Here is an 18,077-nt window from a genome sequence, read left to right as displayed (position 1 = left end):
GCTGCTGTACTGCATTGGAACAACAACCTGATTTCCATGATCATGGTCAGAATTAAAATATTGAAGTAACTGCAGTTCTGGCAAAAAAGTGTACAACTGGAAGTGGCCCTCACCTGCCTTTACCTATCCCCGAGCCAGTGGCCTCCACAATTTATATGGCATCATGATTTTAGTATAACCTTACATGTAAGCATGGGATATTTCAGATAACTGTCCCACTAGATGGGAGGACTTTGGACAGCACTGCTACAATGCTTTGTGCTCTTGGGGCTGATCCTATTCATTCTCAATGGTTATTCAAATATTCTTTATAAATTAAAGGAGCTGTCCCATGGTTGCACACCACCGGTGATGGATTTTCATGGGAAGCTCTGGGCTTCTACAGACAGGACCACCATCAGAAATCACAGGGCCCCATACCACAAAATTTCCTGGGCCCCCTGGGCTGCGCCCACCGCAAGCCCCACCTACAGGTCCACCCTCCCCACCCCACAGGTCCGCCCCCACCACACAGTAAAAAAACAAAATATTTGTGGCTAGGGTTCCCACATGTTAATAAAAAATAAAAAGATATTGGTGGTATGGGCCCCCCATAAAAAAACATTTGTGGCCAGCCCCCCCCATTAAAATATATTGGTGGCTAGGACCCCACATGAGAAAAAAATTGATGGTCAAAATTGGTGGCCAGGGCCCCCCCCCCATTATAAGAAAATTGGTGGCCAGGGCCCCTTAAACGTCCATGCCTTCCCAAAGTCAGCAGCTCTCAGAAAGATGGGGGCCTGGCTAATCAAGTAAGTGTGGTGTGGCCGGGCCCCCCTTACCCTCGGGCCCCCTACAACTCTCCCCCCTGCCCCCCCTGATGGCTGCCCTGTCTACAGACATACCACTTCTAAGCTCAGGGGTAACAGATTCCTGCAGTCATGCTTATTTAAGGCTAAATATTACCTCTTGGCCTCAAATTCTTCCTGATTTACTCAGCCTTACTGACCCAAAGAAAAATGTATCTATACTGTATTGTCTGTGGAGTTGCACGTAATCATCCCAAGCCTCTCACTGACTGTGTAGCCACAAATACCTACAAAAAGCATTAGTTCCCTGGTGCACTGTGGTCTTATTTCTGATTTAAGTGGAGCTTGTTGGACTGTGTCAGCTGTAAAAGATAGATCCCTCTTCAACATAATCTGTGCCAAATTCGACATATCTGATACAAAAGAACCTCTGACTCGGGGTGACTCATGGGTTCATAATCTGGACAAAGTCAGAAGGATTCTTTTGTACCTCTGTTAAGTGCACATGTGTCTACTGGGGGGATAAAATATGTTTCATTAGTGCAAAAAACTTTTGCAAAGACCATTGGGAACATAAGAGACTATGGGCCAGATTCAAGACAGTGAGAAAAAGGTTTATCACTTGAAAAGTCATGGACAAGATTCAATTTGAGTTGCAATTCAATTCAGAAGGACTAATCTCATGGATAATCTTGTCAAAACTCCACTGCAGTCTATGGGAAAAAACTGGAACTGAATTTGAATAAAAGTTTTATTTCCTTGAATTGAATCCCGTCCATGACTTTTCATGTGATAAACCAGGAGATAACCTGTTCTCGCCTAATTGAATCTGGCCCTATGTTTGCGTCCTTTTTGAATGATTACAGACCATAACGCAAAGTTTGCGACTAATTTGGCTTTGGTGAATATTCGCAGTGTATGAAACAAAATTTTGCTATTGCAAAGTGTATTTTGCGATAAACTAACTCCAGAGCAGGTGTTAACGCTAACCTTTGCTTATCGACGTAATATTCGCTTGCGAATGATTTTACATTGTGAGCAGGACTAAACATTCACAAAAACTCAATTTTAAACAGTTACGATTTTTAATTATTCCCCCTTATATGTCCTCTACCAATGTGGAAATGCAATTTTTGCTACAAACAAGAAGTATACGATTATCGTGCAAAAAGCCATGAGAACAAAACATTTAGGGGCCGATTCACTAAATTCGAGTGAAGGATTCGAAGTAAAAAAACTTCGAATTTCGAAGTATTTTTTGGGCTACTTCGACCATCGAATGGGCTACTTCGACCTTCGACTGCGACTTTGAATCGAAGGATTCGAAGTAAAAATCGTTCAACTATTCGACCATTCGATAGTCGAAGTACTGTCTCTTTAAAAAAAACTTCGACCCCCTACTTCGGCAGCTAAAAGCTACCGAAGTCAATGTTAGCCTATGGGGAAGGTCCCCATAGGCTTTCCTAAGTTTTTTTGATCGAAGGATATTCCTTCGATCGTTGGATTAAAATCCTTCGAATCGTTTGTTTCGAAGGATTTAATCGTTCGATCGAAGGAATAATCCTTCGATCGCACGATCGCAGTATTTGCGCTAAATCCTTCGACTTCGATATTCGAAGTCGAAGGATTTTAATTCCTAGTCGAATATCGAGGGTTATTTAACCCTCGATATTCAACCCTTAGTGAATCAGCCCCTTAAAGTGTTTAATATATAATAATAATAACAATAACTATTATTATTCATAATAACCCCTATTTATAGGGATGGTGTTTCTCATGGATACTAATGAACTACAAATTAAATTATCAGGCAAAGTGTGAAGGTTTGTACACAAACACAGGTCAGAGCTTCTTTATGGCTGTTTACACATTCATTCTTAGGGAGAACATTTTGTTGTGAGGGGAGAGAGAATCAGGCTATTTGCTTTTCTGGGAAGAGAACTAGTGCATTTGCTGCAATGAACAGAATGAGGGAATTGGTTGTGAGAGGAGAAAGCCAGGAGATATGTTGCGGGGGAGAGAACTAGGGAACTTTTTCAGCAATCATTGCATCAATTTCCATATCATTATATACAAGGAAATCTCCCATATTTTAACCCCATACAGAAAACTCTTGCTGCAGTTGGCAGCCTGGTGCCTCAGGGGTTAGCATTGCTGCCTTGAAGAACATGTATGTTCTTGTAAAGAAAAACCTCTGCAAACTGATCAAAGAATACCAAATCATGGTGATGTATTGAAAAAAAACCAATTTTTACTCATTCAATCTGTCCATACAAATTACAATTAATAATAATGATATCACAGTTTACAAAGAACAGTACAATCATAAAAGCATATGGAACAATTTGCCTTCACAAGGTGCATGCGTTCGGGTAAATAATAATCAACCTGACATTATGGCAGGGAAGGGAATTCTGAAAACGTAAGTTCTTCCCATGGTGAAGAGGGGTTTCTCCTACTTACAGACAGGCCAAGTGGCTCGTAATGAAACTGCCACTAGTGTGTGTGTGGAGGTGATAGGAACTTTTGACTGCAAGTTCCAATAGGACATGGACTGATAATGAATCCTGTCTATAAAGTGTTCCATAAATATGTCCCCATTATAACAATATAAGATACAAGTAAATATTGAAGGCAACATTCAGTCAAGGCCCTAGAAATAAATCACCCATAGGATATTTATATAGCCACCAGCCTCCCTCAGCAGAGTAAGGGCGGACAAATTCAAAACTCAATTCCAATTCCTACAAGTGGTTTATCACTTAAAGTCAAGGCACACCAGCAGATTCGGGAAGATTAGTTCCCGGTGACAAATTTCCTATTCTTTGGGGCACTAATCTCCCTGAATCTGCCTGTAAATCACCAGCGGGATGACACTCTGAGCGATTCATTTTCTGAAGTCGCCCGAAGTTTCTTCGTGAGGCAACTTCGGGAGACTTCGGAAAACTACATTCCCGAAACTGCCGCAAAAATTCGCAGGCGCCAAAAAAATTTGGATGCTTGTCGCTCGTCAACCATTGCATGTGAACATTAATTGGACGCCCATTGACTTTAACGCTGGCGTCAAAATGATGGGGATTGACGCGAGCGTAAAAATAAATTCCCAAAGCTGCCGTGACTATTCACCGCTGAAAAGTATGATGCGTCAAAATAATTGGGTGCGTGTACGAATAGTTGCGTGCATAAAAATTGTCTCACGTCAAAATTATTTGGACGCCCATTGACTTCAATTTGTTTTGCGAATTTCACGGGAAATTTGCAACTTTCACAGGAAATTTGCAAATTTTCGGCGAAGTGAAATGGGACAAATTCGCCCATCACTGCTTCTGGGCCCTAAGGGGCTCCATGGATGGTAAGAAAATAATGTGTGCTTTCCCTACTGACTAAAATAAAAGAAGACTATACTCATATATGTAGATAATACAGTGAATAAAATATCCCCTCTTGTAAAATATAAGGATATTATAAGTTACCGAGGAGTTCCATGACCATATAAAAACAAGAGGCCAAAGGACAAGTGTTTTTATACAGATCATGGAACGCCGAGGTGACTTCTAATATCCTCATATTTTGCAACAATGGGTACTTTATTTATTATAATACACAAATTTCAATAACATCTAAGCACCATTTATAAGGATGTCATTTACAGGATATTCATGGCTCTTGTGTATTATAAACCATATACATATGTAGAACTGTTGAGATTAAATAACTGCTAAAAAATGCTAATTTGGCAGAAATTTTTTGGAGTGCCAAGTGCACAGTTTGCACCAAGGCCCATGGGGCACTCTCCAGGCTCTTGCACTTGTTTAAAGCCTATTGCTGGTGAAACCAACTATTTATTGGCTGCTGTGAGCCCTGTTTCCCTGCAGTCTATAGTAACAGTGGAAGCAGTACAACAGCTCCCATGAATATGAATAAATACAAATAAACAGATAACCCATAGCCATATACTGTATATAGTAAATATTTGCAGAAATATACAAAGGAAGCAAGGCCACCTCATGCATACTAAAACAAAGATCAATATTTGCCCATAACAACAAGTCCTTCTGGGAGTTTGTTTAACAACAAAGCCAGATGAGGAGCAGCTAATACAGTGGATGGAACTGCTTTGGGCTATAGACTTACTGCATGGAAGGATATTATAAGAGCACATATCACTGCACTCTATTTAAACTTTAGGTTCAACAACTGTTCAAGAGATAAGTATTCATGTTTCAAGTAAGTTATTGCTCTTCTTCTGTTATGTGAGACAGATATAGAGATTAATCACACACATGCTACACAGTTTATAAACAATCATCTTTGCATTAATGTGGTCTCTAGCCTCACAAGCTATATGACAAGTAGAGTGTTGGATTAGTTGTTTTGAATATAGTATTAATATATCATTGTGGACTAATCTGATCCCCTTTGCAGATCCGTTAGCAGACACAGGGTTTATAGTCAAAGAGAACCTAGATGGATAAATATCCTTTTTGCCCTTTGCAGTAGTATGTGACCTATTAATGAATGTTCTATTATTGATACAAGGGATTTATGTTGATACATTTACTATTGACCCTACTTTCTACAGAAGTCCCAGTTCCAGAGAGTAGGTCATGGCCTAATTGGAAATGTTGCTTGAGGGACCAGAAAAATCTAGTTACTCTCCTGTTCCCTAAAACTAGTCATGTGATCATATATTGACTCGTTCCTAAAGTCATAAAGTGCAATATAATGTGTCACGCTATGTTTTTACAATAACCTTTATACGTACAGTAGAGTCCTGCATCGGGTCCGGCAGCAATATGATTGGGACTTGGATGGATTATTTTTTATTTGCCCAGTGCAAGGGTGGTCCGCGGGTAGCCGATCCTCTGAAGTAGGGGGGCTACAGGTGGCCAATCCAGGGGAAACAGTGGAAAATCGTAGTGTCCTAATGGTAAAAAACGATTGGCATGAAGTCACTTCTGGTCAACGTGACATCACGTCTGGTTGGCGCAGTGAACACTGTGGGAAGCAGATCAGGTGAGGTTTCGAAGGCGGGTCCAGGTCAGGCCCAGGGAAATCGTGTATGGGTTGAGTGCAGGTTGATTGTGACATACACACCCACTCGATGTGCCCCTATGGCTGTTGATCCCATCAATATTTTAAAAGAATATTAGCGTAATCACTGACAAAAATATCAGTATACATTGACATCCAGCCCAGCCTCGGAACCCCAATATTCACTGTCAGCCTATGGTAAGCAAGATAGCTTTTGAATGTTCTGTAGCTCCACACAAAGAGGTGACCTCTAGCTTTGGTTGAAAATCATCAAACTGGGTGACAACAGAAACTGAAAAAATTCAAACAACAGTTTGAAAACTACTACTGAAATGATCTAGTGAATATTTCCAGGCGATTATGAAGCTCTGCTCATGGTTGTTCTCTATAAAGTCATCCATAACAGTTCAGAGCATTGCCCTCTACATTTTTCATATATGTTATCAAAATGCCCAAATTTGCCCTCATTGCTGTCTAAGGGAATCAGATGGAGACACCAGTTTGGGCAGTTTGACTCGCTTCTCCCCTGCAAACCTGTGTACTTTCCCTTGTGGCAAGGGCAGACATCCAGGAGTGGGTATTTGTAAAAGGTTTCTGTTGTGGTGTGTAGATGCGTTCTACAGTGACCCATTTAATAATTAGCTTAACCTACTGACAATGTGTCAATGCTTTTTAAGATTGAGTCTTCTGTAATTAGCAAGTCCTGTGGTGAGTTCCATATTGACTAGCTGTCATTGTGTTAATGTGCGGAAATAGGAACATAGATAAATTCAAACTGGAACGGAGAAAGCAATAGGATCTGACCTAGTTTGTCTGCTGTATTGCAGCCCTGAAGCTAGAGATACGGACTAGAAGAACCATTACATGCTTGTTGCTGCCTACTAATAGGTTTCATTGTGCTTTGAAGGCAAAGTTTGTCCCAGTGGAAGTTACTTGTATCCCGCCACAAATAGCTCAGTGACTTGTAACTCATGTGGTATAGTCTTTGAATTACATAATGTGTAGTAACAAAACTAGTGGAAACACCTTTAGGGGCATGGCACATGGAGAGATTTGTTACCCACGATATATATCTGAGCTACAAATCTCCCAAAAATCAGTAATAAGGTGAAACGCCAGTGGGAAAACCAATGCCTTGCTTCTTTTTTCTGAAGGTGCCTCACAAGGAAACTTCTGGCTCGGATAAAACAACACAACATGTGTATTTCCCAACTGTCGTTTGAGCTGTAAGAGCAAGGTAGCTTGTTGTAGAAACTGAGGCCTGAATTTTGAAGAGAATGTTTTTGTTCTGAGGAAGATTAAGACTCTTAAACATTATCTTAAAACATTAGGAGTTTCAGACCCTGCTAGCATATTAAAAGGGGTTCTAAATTGTGATTGCACACTGACTAGTGCTTGGATAAACCTCTTAAAATTATTCTACAAGGGTCATTTACAACCCCAACAGCAGTGTACAAAGCTCAATTTCGACACATTCCTATATTTTTTACCCATAATGCAGAGTTTCTATTCATATTTCCTGCGTAACAGCCAGCAGTGTTCACAAACAAGTGTCTCAGCTTGCAGGTCATGATGTAGAGGTGACCCCCAATGTCCCTGTACATGTATGGGGTCTGTTACCCAGAAACCCATTATCCAGAAGGAAAGGCCTTTTCCCATAGACTCCATTTTATCTGAATAATACAAATGATTAAAAATTATTTCCTTTTTCTCTTTAATAATAAAACAGTAGCTTGCAGTGTCGGACTGGGACACCAGGGCTCACCCAAAAACCTTTGACTAGGGGCCCACCAATTAATCTTATTCCTCTCCTCACTCAACCTCTATTCGCCCAGTCTCTTTTCTTTACACAGTTTAATCTATTATTCCATCTATTTAGCCTCTTTGTTCTCATAGAAATAGGGAATGGCCATTAAATAGGCCACATGTCTAGCAGCATAAGGGCCCACTGACACCGTGGCCCACCGGGACTTTTCCAGGTATCCCGGTGGGCCAGTCCGACACTGGTAGCTTGCACTTGATCCAAACTAAGATATAATTAATCCTTATTAGAAGTAAAACTAGCCTATTGGGTTTATTTAATGTTTACATGATTTTTTAGAAGACTTAAGGTATGAAGATCCAAATTATGAAAAAATCCATTATCTAGAAAATGCCAGGTCCCAAGCATTCTGGATAACATGTCCCATACCTGTAGCATATTTCCGGTATATGGCATAAATGCATAAGCAGTTACATGAATGGCCATATTGCATCAGTGGATAGACTGCTTTCTTTCATAAATAAAGTAAGTAAATAAAATAAAGTAGGCAAAATCTTAAAAAAGAGAAAATGAGAGGCAAATGTACACTCTTAAATCCAATATCCAATAACTATCATAATAAAATGTTTATGATTTGCAATCTCATTATTTATTGGATTCAGGGGAGCCTCTTTTTCACTTTTTAAGGATAGTCAACCAAAAATATTGCAAATCTGTCTAGAGATATAAAGGGGACCAACAGTTTTATCAATAAATTGCTCTTGTAGGCTTCCCTGGACTGGAATATCTCACGGGGAAATTTTCGGGCGATTACGGAAAACAAAGTGTTCCGAGTGCCGTCCCGCCGGCAATTTAGATTCTAGCCGGTGGGGAGGCAGTTCGGGGAGGTGAGTCACCCGAAGAAGAGACGATTTGTCGTGGGCGACTAAATCTCCCCAAATCTTCTCGTCTGTCTCTGCCCTTATATTGCTTTTCTACAACACTAAAGAAATGTAATAATAGACTAAGGTAAAAAGCCTTTGAGAAAACAGTCATTCTAGAAGTTTGCTGTAGTATTTACCATGAACTTTCTTAATTTATATTATTCCTCCTTGGGGTCCCATCAGAAAGAGTTTCCCCCTTAAAGATATTTGAAACATCAATCAGTAAATGGATTGTGTTCGTAGGCAATTTCTATTGACCTTAGTGTATTGACCTTAGTGTATTGACCTTAGTGTATTGACCTTAGCTTTTTAGACTATTAAATTGTATGTCCCTACAGTTGCTAGTTTGGCTTCCATAGAAGCTCAGAACCTCCCTCGGTTTTTGAGATTTAATATACGGTGGCATTGCTTGAGTTCTTGTGCTGTACAATATTAAGATAATTAATAAATGCCGGAGGCTTGTCTGTCCCAATGCCTGAAACTATTCTTTCAGACTACAGAGAGATACTTGCTTTGCCGAGCACCAAAAGCCTCTGGCTCAACATGTGAAAGAAATTTATTAGGCAGGATGTTTATCTGCAGGAAAAATCAACAATGATTTCTGTTTTTTGCATATAACCTCATTTAACATTACAAGTCATTTAAAAATGTAACAGGATACTGATTTGCATTAAAAATTGCAATGACATCACTGTAATGACTTTTATCATACTATTGCATGTTTCAGAGTATTTCAGTACAAACCTAACATGTCTTACAGTATTCTACATGAGTGTAGCAATAGATACAAAAGTCTCAGAGGTTCCAGAAACCAAGAAACCCAGTGTGACATAATTTAAATGAGAACTCGGTGATCAAAATAGATTGTATTCCCTTACAGGTTTGCATAAGTAGAAATTAGTCACCATCTGTTTCTATTATATCTTCCCATTTTATCGTCACTGTTACTATAGACAACATCTCTCCCTACTATACCTGCTATCCCACAGCCACACTCCCTTTCCAGAGACTATTATCCCACTGTTACTATAGGCACCATCTCTCCCTACTATACCTGCTATCCCACAGTCACACTCCCTTCCCAGAGACTATTATCCACTGTTACTATAGGCACCATCTCTCCCTACTATACCTGCTATCCCACAGTCACACTCCCTTCCCAGAGACTATTATCCCACTGTTACTATAGGCACCATCTCTCCCTACTATACCTGCTATCCCACAGTCACACTCCCTTCCCAGAGACTATTATCCCCACTGTTACTATAGGCACCATCTCTCCCTACTATACCTGCTATCCCACAGTCACACTCCCTTCCCAGAGACTATTATCCACTGTTACTATAGGCACCATCTCTCCCTACTATATCTGCTATCCCACAGTCACACTCCCTTCCCAGAGACTATTATCCACTGTTACTATAGGCACCATCTCTCCCTACTATACCTGCTATCCCACAGTCACACTCCCTTCCCAGAGACTATTATCCACTGTTACTATAGGCACCATCTCTCCCTACTATACCTGCTATCCCACAGTCACACTCCCTTCCAGAGACTATTATCCCCACTGTTACTATAGGCACCATCTCTCCCTACTATACCTGCTATCCCACAGTCACACTCCCTTCCCAGAGACTATTATCCACTGTTACTATAGGCACCATCTCTCCCTACTATACCTGCTATCCCACAGTCACACTCCCTTCCCAGAGACTATTATCCCCACTGTTACTATAGGCACCATCTCTCCCTACTATACCTGCTATCCCACAGTCACACTCCCTTCCCAGAGACTATTATCCACTGTTACTATAGGCACCATCTCTCCCTACTATACCTGCTATTCCACAGTCACACTCCCTTCCCAGAGACTATTATCCCCACTGTTACTATAGGCACCATTTCTCCCTACTATACCTGCTATCCCCCAGTCACACTCCCTTCCCAGAGACTATTATCCCACTGTTACTATAGGCACCATCTCTCCCTACTATACCTGCTATCCCACAGTCACACTCCCTTCCCAGAGACTATTATCCCACTGTTACTATAGGCACCATCTCTCCCTACTATACCTGCTATCCCACAGTCACACTCCCTTCCCAGAGACTATTATCCACTGTTACTATAGGCACCATCTCTCCCTACTATATCTGCTATCCCACAGTCACACTCCCTTCCCAGAGACTATTATCCACTGTTACTATAGGCACCATCTCTCCCTACTATACCTGCTATCCCACAGTCACACTCCCTTCCCAGAGACTATTATACCACTGTTACTATAGGCACCATCTCTCCCTACTATACCTGCTATCCCACAGTCACACTCCCTTCCCAGAGACTATTATACCACTGTTACTATAGGCACCATCTCTCCCTACTATACCTGCTATCCCACAGTCACACTCCCTTCCCAGAGACTATTATCACACTGTTACTATAGGCACCATCTCTCCCTACTATACCTGCTATCCCACAGTCACACTCCCTTCCCAGAGACTATTATACCACTGTTACTATAGGCACCATCTCTCCCTACTATACCTATACATGTTTTTAAACAGCTCCAGCTGCCCCTGGAGGCTATTACAAAGCAACAGATCTGCTTTCTTTCTGTACAGTCAAAAAGTTAATAAGTATTGGTTTAGTGTAAATCTGCACACTATTTTTTACTTGTATTTGCTGTTTACAGGGGTCCTCTGTGTCCATGCTGGACCCCTCTAAGTAAGCACTGCTTTTTTTTTTTAACCATAGCAAGGAGGGGCTATGGTTAGATTGTTGCAGATTATGGTGGTCGCTCCCCACAGTAAATAAGACCCAGTGTGTTATACTAAAGCAGAAAAAACTTTACAGCATATTATAACTGTAGGTAGGGCCTTATGTTTGCAGAGTAACTGTCAGTGTAGAGGAATGTAGTTAGTTTGTTTATATCCATATGTTGCTATCCCACAGTCACACTCCCTTCCCAGAGACTATTATCCACTGTTACTATAGGCACCATCTCTCCCTACTATACCTGCTATCACACAGTCACACTCCCTTCCCAGAGACTATTATCCCACTGTTACTATAGGCACCAGCTCTCCCTACTATACCTGCTATCCCACAGTCACACTCCCTTCCCAGAGACTATTATTCCCACTGTTACTATAGGCACCATCTCTCCCTACTATACCTGCTATCCCCCAGTCACACTCCCTTCCCAGAGACTATTATCCCACTGTTACTATAGGCACATCTCTCCCTACTATACCTGCTATCCCACAGTCACACTCCCTTCCCAGAGACTATTATCCCACTGTTACTATAGGCACCATCTCTCCCTACTATACCTGCTATCCCACAGTCACACTCCCTTCCCAGAGACTATTATCCCACTGTTACTATAGGCACCATCTCTCCCTACTATACCTGCTATCCCACAGTCACACTCCCTTCCCAGAGACTATTATCCCCACTGTTACTATAGGCCACCATCTCTCCCTACTATAACCTGCTATCCCACAGTCACACTCCCTTCCCAGAGACTATTATCCCCACTGTTACTATAGGCACCATCTCTCCCTACTATACCTGCTATCCCCCAGTCACACTCCCTTCCCAGAGACTATTATCCCACTGTTACTATAGGCACCATCTCTCCCTACTATACCTGCTATCCCACAGTCACACTCCCTTCCCAGAGACTATTATCCACTGTTACTATAGGCACCATCTCTCCCTACTATACCTGCTATCCCACAGTCACACTCCCTTCCCAGAGACTATTATACCACTGTTACTATAGGCACCATCTCTCCCTACTATACCTGCTATCCCACAGTCACACTCCCTTCCCAGAGACTATTATCCACTGTTACTATAGGCACCATCTCTCCCTACTATACCTGCTATCCCACAGTCACACTCCCTTCCCAGAGACTATTATACCACTGTTACTATAGGCACCATCTCTCCCTACTATACCTATACATGTTTTTAAACAGCTCCAGCTGCCCCTGGAGGCTATTACAAAGCAACAGATCTGCTTTCTTTCTGTACAGTCAAAAAGTTAATAAGTATTGGTTTAGTGTAAATTTGCACACTATTTTTTACTTGTATTTGCTGTTTACAGGGGTCCTCTGTGTCCATGCTGGACCCCTCTAAGTAAGCACTGCTTTTTTTTTTTTAACCATAGCAAGGAGGGGCTATGGTTAGATTGTTGCAGATTATGGTGGTCGCTCCCCACAGTAAATAAGACCCAGTGTGTTATACTAAAGCAGAAAAAACTTTACAGCATATTATAACTGTAGGTAGGGCCTTATGTTTGCAGAGTAACTGTCAGTGTAGAGGAATGTAGTTAGTTTGTTTATATCCATATGTTGTGCTGTTCCCATGCTTGAGATTTTCTATTCCTAAAACAAAATATGCAGGGTAAGGAACTTCTAGCTGTTAGCAAATATTTAGATACTGTAATCTTCTTTCCATTCTGAATATGCGATTAGTGGAATACATAGTCATCCACAGCATAATCACTACGGATCAATTATTTTGATGTTAAGATTAAGGATGCACCGAATCCACTATTTGGGATTCGGCCGAATCCCCAAATCCTTGGAGAAAGATTCGGCCGAATACCGAACCGAATCCGAACCGAAGGAAAAGAAAGGAAAAAGTGGAAAAAATTCATCTTTTGTGACAAAAAATAACATGAATTCCCTACCGTCCCTAATTTACATATGCAAATTAGGATTTTGATTTGGTTTGGCCAGGCACAAGGATTCGCCCGAATCTGAATCTTGCTGAAAAAGGCCGAATCCCGAACCGAATCCTGGATTCGGTGCATCCCTAGTTAAGATTATATTAACCAATGGAAGAATAATTACAGTTTACATAATCCTAGAATAAAATGGGAATTCTGAAGACTCTCTATGTAAGGGCTAAATGGATTGCATCCACTGATGAATTATTTAGAGGCCCATCAAAGGTACAGACCTAAAGGTACTTGGATAAAGCTTATGGAGCATACAAAGTTATAAGGTATTCAGAAGGAGACAGATACAAAGAAAGTATTCACTTATCTCTAATTGCAATTATGCCATAAAATAAGGGATGTTTCCATATGACCTGTGAGTTGCCGTGGTTAATACTATCCTACTGCTTCAATGGCAGCTGTTGCTTTTTATGGCTGACCTTAGAGACCCTGCACTCACGGATTCCTGGTGGTTTATTCAGTGGAACATAGGGACACAGGGAAAAAAACCTGCAAACATTCCGCTTGTTTAACATTGATTTAAAGCAATTGCAATGGTGGTTTTAGTGCACAAACACAAATGTTTATCTTCATTAAGTGCAGAGAAGGTTCCAATGCTAACCATTTGTGTAGTTTAAAGGTTTGAGGTTCCCAAACTTGCCCATAAGGAGCTCCAATGAAGTCCTTGGGGAGCAGGCCCAGATTTGTGGCAATATAACCAATCACAGCTATTATATGACACCACCAGGGACTATTTGTATGCTTGTATTGCTTCCCAAAGTTCCCAACTATTTTTACATTTGAATCTGGCTCATGGGTAGATATGATTGGGGACCCCTGGCCTAACATGTTTTTCTTTCCACTATTTGAACCTGCGTGGGCAAAAAACAAGGGCATGAATATTTGCAAACTTTTGATGCACCCCATTTTCTCCAAATAATGTTACTTTTTACATTTTCCCTAATTATTCGAAAAGTCCGTCATCATAATTAAAAAGCCTACCATATTTTGCTATCAGGAATAGAATTTTCAACAGATTGGGAAGAACTAGCAAAGAGGTATCAGGAGATGATCTCTGAACATTTGGAAACCATGATATTTCTTATAAACTGGTGAGCACTAGATATAGAATTACAGCTTGCTTAGCCTTGTGAAAATGTTGTCTTCCAACATAGATTTTTATGGTTGATAAGCCAGAAACACCGGTCAGAGTGTGTATATGTGGTGAAAGAAAAGGTTTATTATTTTCAAAACAGGAATGCGTTTGTGTGATGGGAATATTATTTGCTTGTATGAATAGTGGGCAGAAATTGCACAGCATTTTACACACAATAGAAGATAAAGAAAGGGCAATGCTAACAATCATGTTCTGTCTTCGGGGTGTGGGACATTTATTTGTTATTAGGCCAACGCCAGACATATTGCTGCTCTTCATTTTTTCATTTCTTATGCTCAATAGAGATACAGGTATTGGATCTATTATCCAGAATGCCTGGGACCTGGGATTTTCAGAATAAGGGCTCTTTCTGTCATTTAGATGACCATCCCTTAAGTCTGCTAAACACGATAGGATTGTTGGCACCAATATGGATCCAAGCAGCTTAGTTACAAGTATAAGCTACTGTTTTATTATTACAGAGATGAGGGACCCATACCTGTATTAAAAGCTCAATACATGGTATAGGGCTACAGTTTTAACCTTGCCCCAGTAGGCATTGTCTCAAAGCTTGTCATACTGGCATACAGTAATTTGGGGTATGGTAAATAGGGCCATAAGCCAGGTGATGACCGCCTGGAGTAGGGGTAGTAATATAGAAGTACGTGACTAGTGCCCCCCAACATTGCGCCTTATTCACGTGCCTTTTCCTACTAGGGACAGATGCTGTGGGGTAAATTTATCAAAGAGTGAAGTTCCGCCACTAGAGTGAAATTCCACAGCTCTCAATTCATTTCTATGGGATTTTGAAAGGCGTATTTATCAATGGTTGAAAGTTCACCCTTTGATAAATACGCCTATAAAAATCCCATAGAAATGAATGGAGAGTGGCGGAATTTCACTCTAGTGGCGGACCTTCCCTATTAACTTCACTCTTTGATAAATATACCCCTGTGTTTCTCCACAGTTTGAGAATCTGCTTCTCCGCTGCTGCCCTGATGCTCATTGTGCCTGCACCTGAATACATTGGGGCAGATTCACTAAAAGGCGAATTTCCGCCAGCGTCAGCTTCGCACCCCTCGCACCACTTCGCCAAGTGCAAATGCACTACGAATACGCTAATTCACTAAAATGTGAAGTTTCGTCCCAGGCGTTGAACTCGGCGACTTTTCAGAAGTGTTACTTCGGCTATGCGAGAATTTCATATCAAAAATGCGCTAGCATTCATTTGTGCCTACCAAAAATTCGCTAGTGATCTTGCGCTTAGGTCATGTTGCAAAGGGTGGGAAATATAAACTTGTATGGAGGTCTTTATTATAAATGTTGGTGCAAATGCTTGAAGTTACCACTTTTTATTACAAATGTCCAGGGAACCTTAATAAAGACAAGAGGGTTAATAAAACCGGTTACCCAAAATAAGTCGAAGTTAGGACTTTTGCAGCCAATCCCACTTAAAAAAAGGAAAAGTTTTTTTTGAACTGTAATGCATTTTCAGCACACAGTATGTGTATGATGTAAGTGACAGAAGATAAAGAAAGATCTAGTTTTCTTTATAGCACTTCGCCTGGTCTGAGGTGGCAAAGTCAACTCTGGCGAAAGAGGTAACGTTCAGTAAAATACGCACTTTAGTGAATTTGCGAAGTAACGATCGTTCAACAAATCGAAAAGTCGCCTGTCGATAGAGTGCGAATGAACGCTAGAGTAGGCCCCATTTGCTAGCGAATTGGCGCCTGCGCCTGTTACTGAATGTGGCAATGCTGGAGAAAAGTCGCTGGCGTTTGGCATTGGCTTGGCTTGGGTGCAGACAGAAGCAGCAGATTTTGAATCGAGATTTTGTCACTTACATTTTAACAATGACAACAGCTGATACATTTTGCACTTTATGTTATCAGATTCATGTTGTTTGAAGAGACAGATTATTATTTTGCTCAGAGTTTGATTGATGGCTAAGGCCTCTGTGGTCAAAGCATCCTATATATGTGTAACGGTTCTCATAAAGATATTTGGGAAAATGCATAGAATATCAAAACAGCGGGGTTGTGGGAGCACTCTAAAGGCTTTAAAGTATATATATAAGTATAATAAATGCTAATTCTTATGTACCCAAAACAGGGGTTATTTTGTTACAAAGTTATGATCATAAAATTGATAAGCCACCATACCACGTCAAGGTAAACCCCGAATGGCGGTCCCTAACTTGTTTTATTTTTTATGTGCATTCTAGCATTACCTTTAATCAATGTTTTTTCACTGAGGGCTAAATCCTCCCCAGCCAGCAATCAGGCTTTTAAAGGAGAGATATTCCCAAAACAAACGCCCAATTTTAAAAGCATAGGATCACCACTAGTTTAAAGGGGGGGTATGGGGTGCTACACCACAGCTTCCGGCTAAATATACAATATCAAAAAAGGGGGGTTGTGGGAGCACTCTAAAGGCTTTAAAGTATATATATATATAAGTATAATAAATGCTAATGCATATGTACCCAAAACAGGGGTTATTTTGTTACAAAGTTAGGGACCGCCATTCGGGGTTTACCTTGACGTGGTATAGTGGCTTATCAATTTTATGATCATAACTTTGTAACAAAATAACCCCTATTTGGGTTCATATCCAATAGTATTTATTATACTTATATATATATACTTTAAAGCCTTTAGAGTGCTCCCACAACCCCCCTGTTTTGAAAATGCATAGAATATTTAAGACTTAAGGAAGCTTAGTGTCCCCAAAAATAGAGCTGAACCGCTATATAATTATAAGTTGTCTGATGGAAAGCCTTCTACTGGTAGGCTCACCAAATAAGAACTTCCCCTTTCTCCCCCAGATACTGCCTAAAGCGATCATGGCAGTAACACCTATTTCCCGAGGACAATATTCCTTAAAACATTCTTTCATGGAAGAAGGTCAAGGAAAGACTGACCGGGTAAAACGTATGACGCAAAACTATCCACGACACCATTATTGTATCTCTCCATTTCTTGGGTTTCCAGGCTTTTCCCTTCAATGAATAGAGCTCTCTAATTACATCAGGTTTGATGGGAGCCAGATGTTTTACAGCTGGGAATCATTTACACTATGTACTGTAAGTCAAGGCATGCAGAGCTAATTCTCTTCCGGAAAGGTTTTTATGTCTCAGTAGTGATTCCTCCAGTTCCATGTTTCAGCTATAATTATCAGTTACAGTATTTACAGAGCACAAGATACTCGCTGCAGTAAAGACTTTTTTCATCTGGATACACAAGGAAAAGGGGCCCCGTGCCAAAACGCTTACAAATTATCTTTGAGTAGAGAAGCACTACAAAGGCACCAGATAATAAGGAATGTAAATATATAGAGAGAGAAATGTTGGCAGAGCTGAACACTTTAATTAGAAGGGTATTTTGCAGTTATTCTTGATTGCTGCAATAGTGGGACATTAACAGATCACTAAACCTGAAATACAAGTTGACTCAACGCATTTCACAGCATTCAGAATTGTTTATTTAATGTACCCTTTAAGTTGTTTGGCAATGTTTGTATCTCTTCGCTGTATCTTTAGGCTAATGTACTGTCAGGCTCCAAGACAGTCACTTATTCATAAAATATAAGGGCTTATTTAGGAGTTGTAACCACAGGTGCAGACATTGTGCACAAAAATAGCTGCAGACATTTGGGCCTGTGTAACAAAAGGCAC

Source organism: Xenopus laevis, chromosome 2L (assembly GCF_017654675.1).
Source record: "Xenopus laevis strain J_2021 chromosome 2L, Xenopus_laevis_v10.1, whole genome shotgun sequence".
Taxonomy (NCBI): Eukaryota; Metazoa; Chordata; class Amphibia; order Anura; family Pipidae; genus Xenopus; species Xenopus laevis.
Note: the sequence above shows the minus strand (reverse complement) of the source record.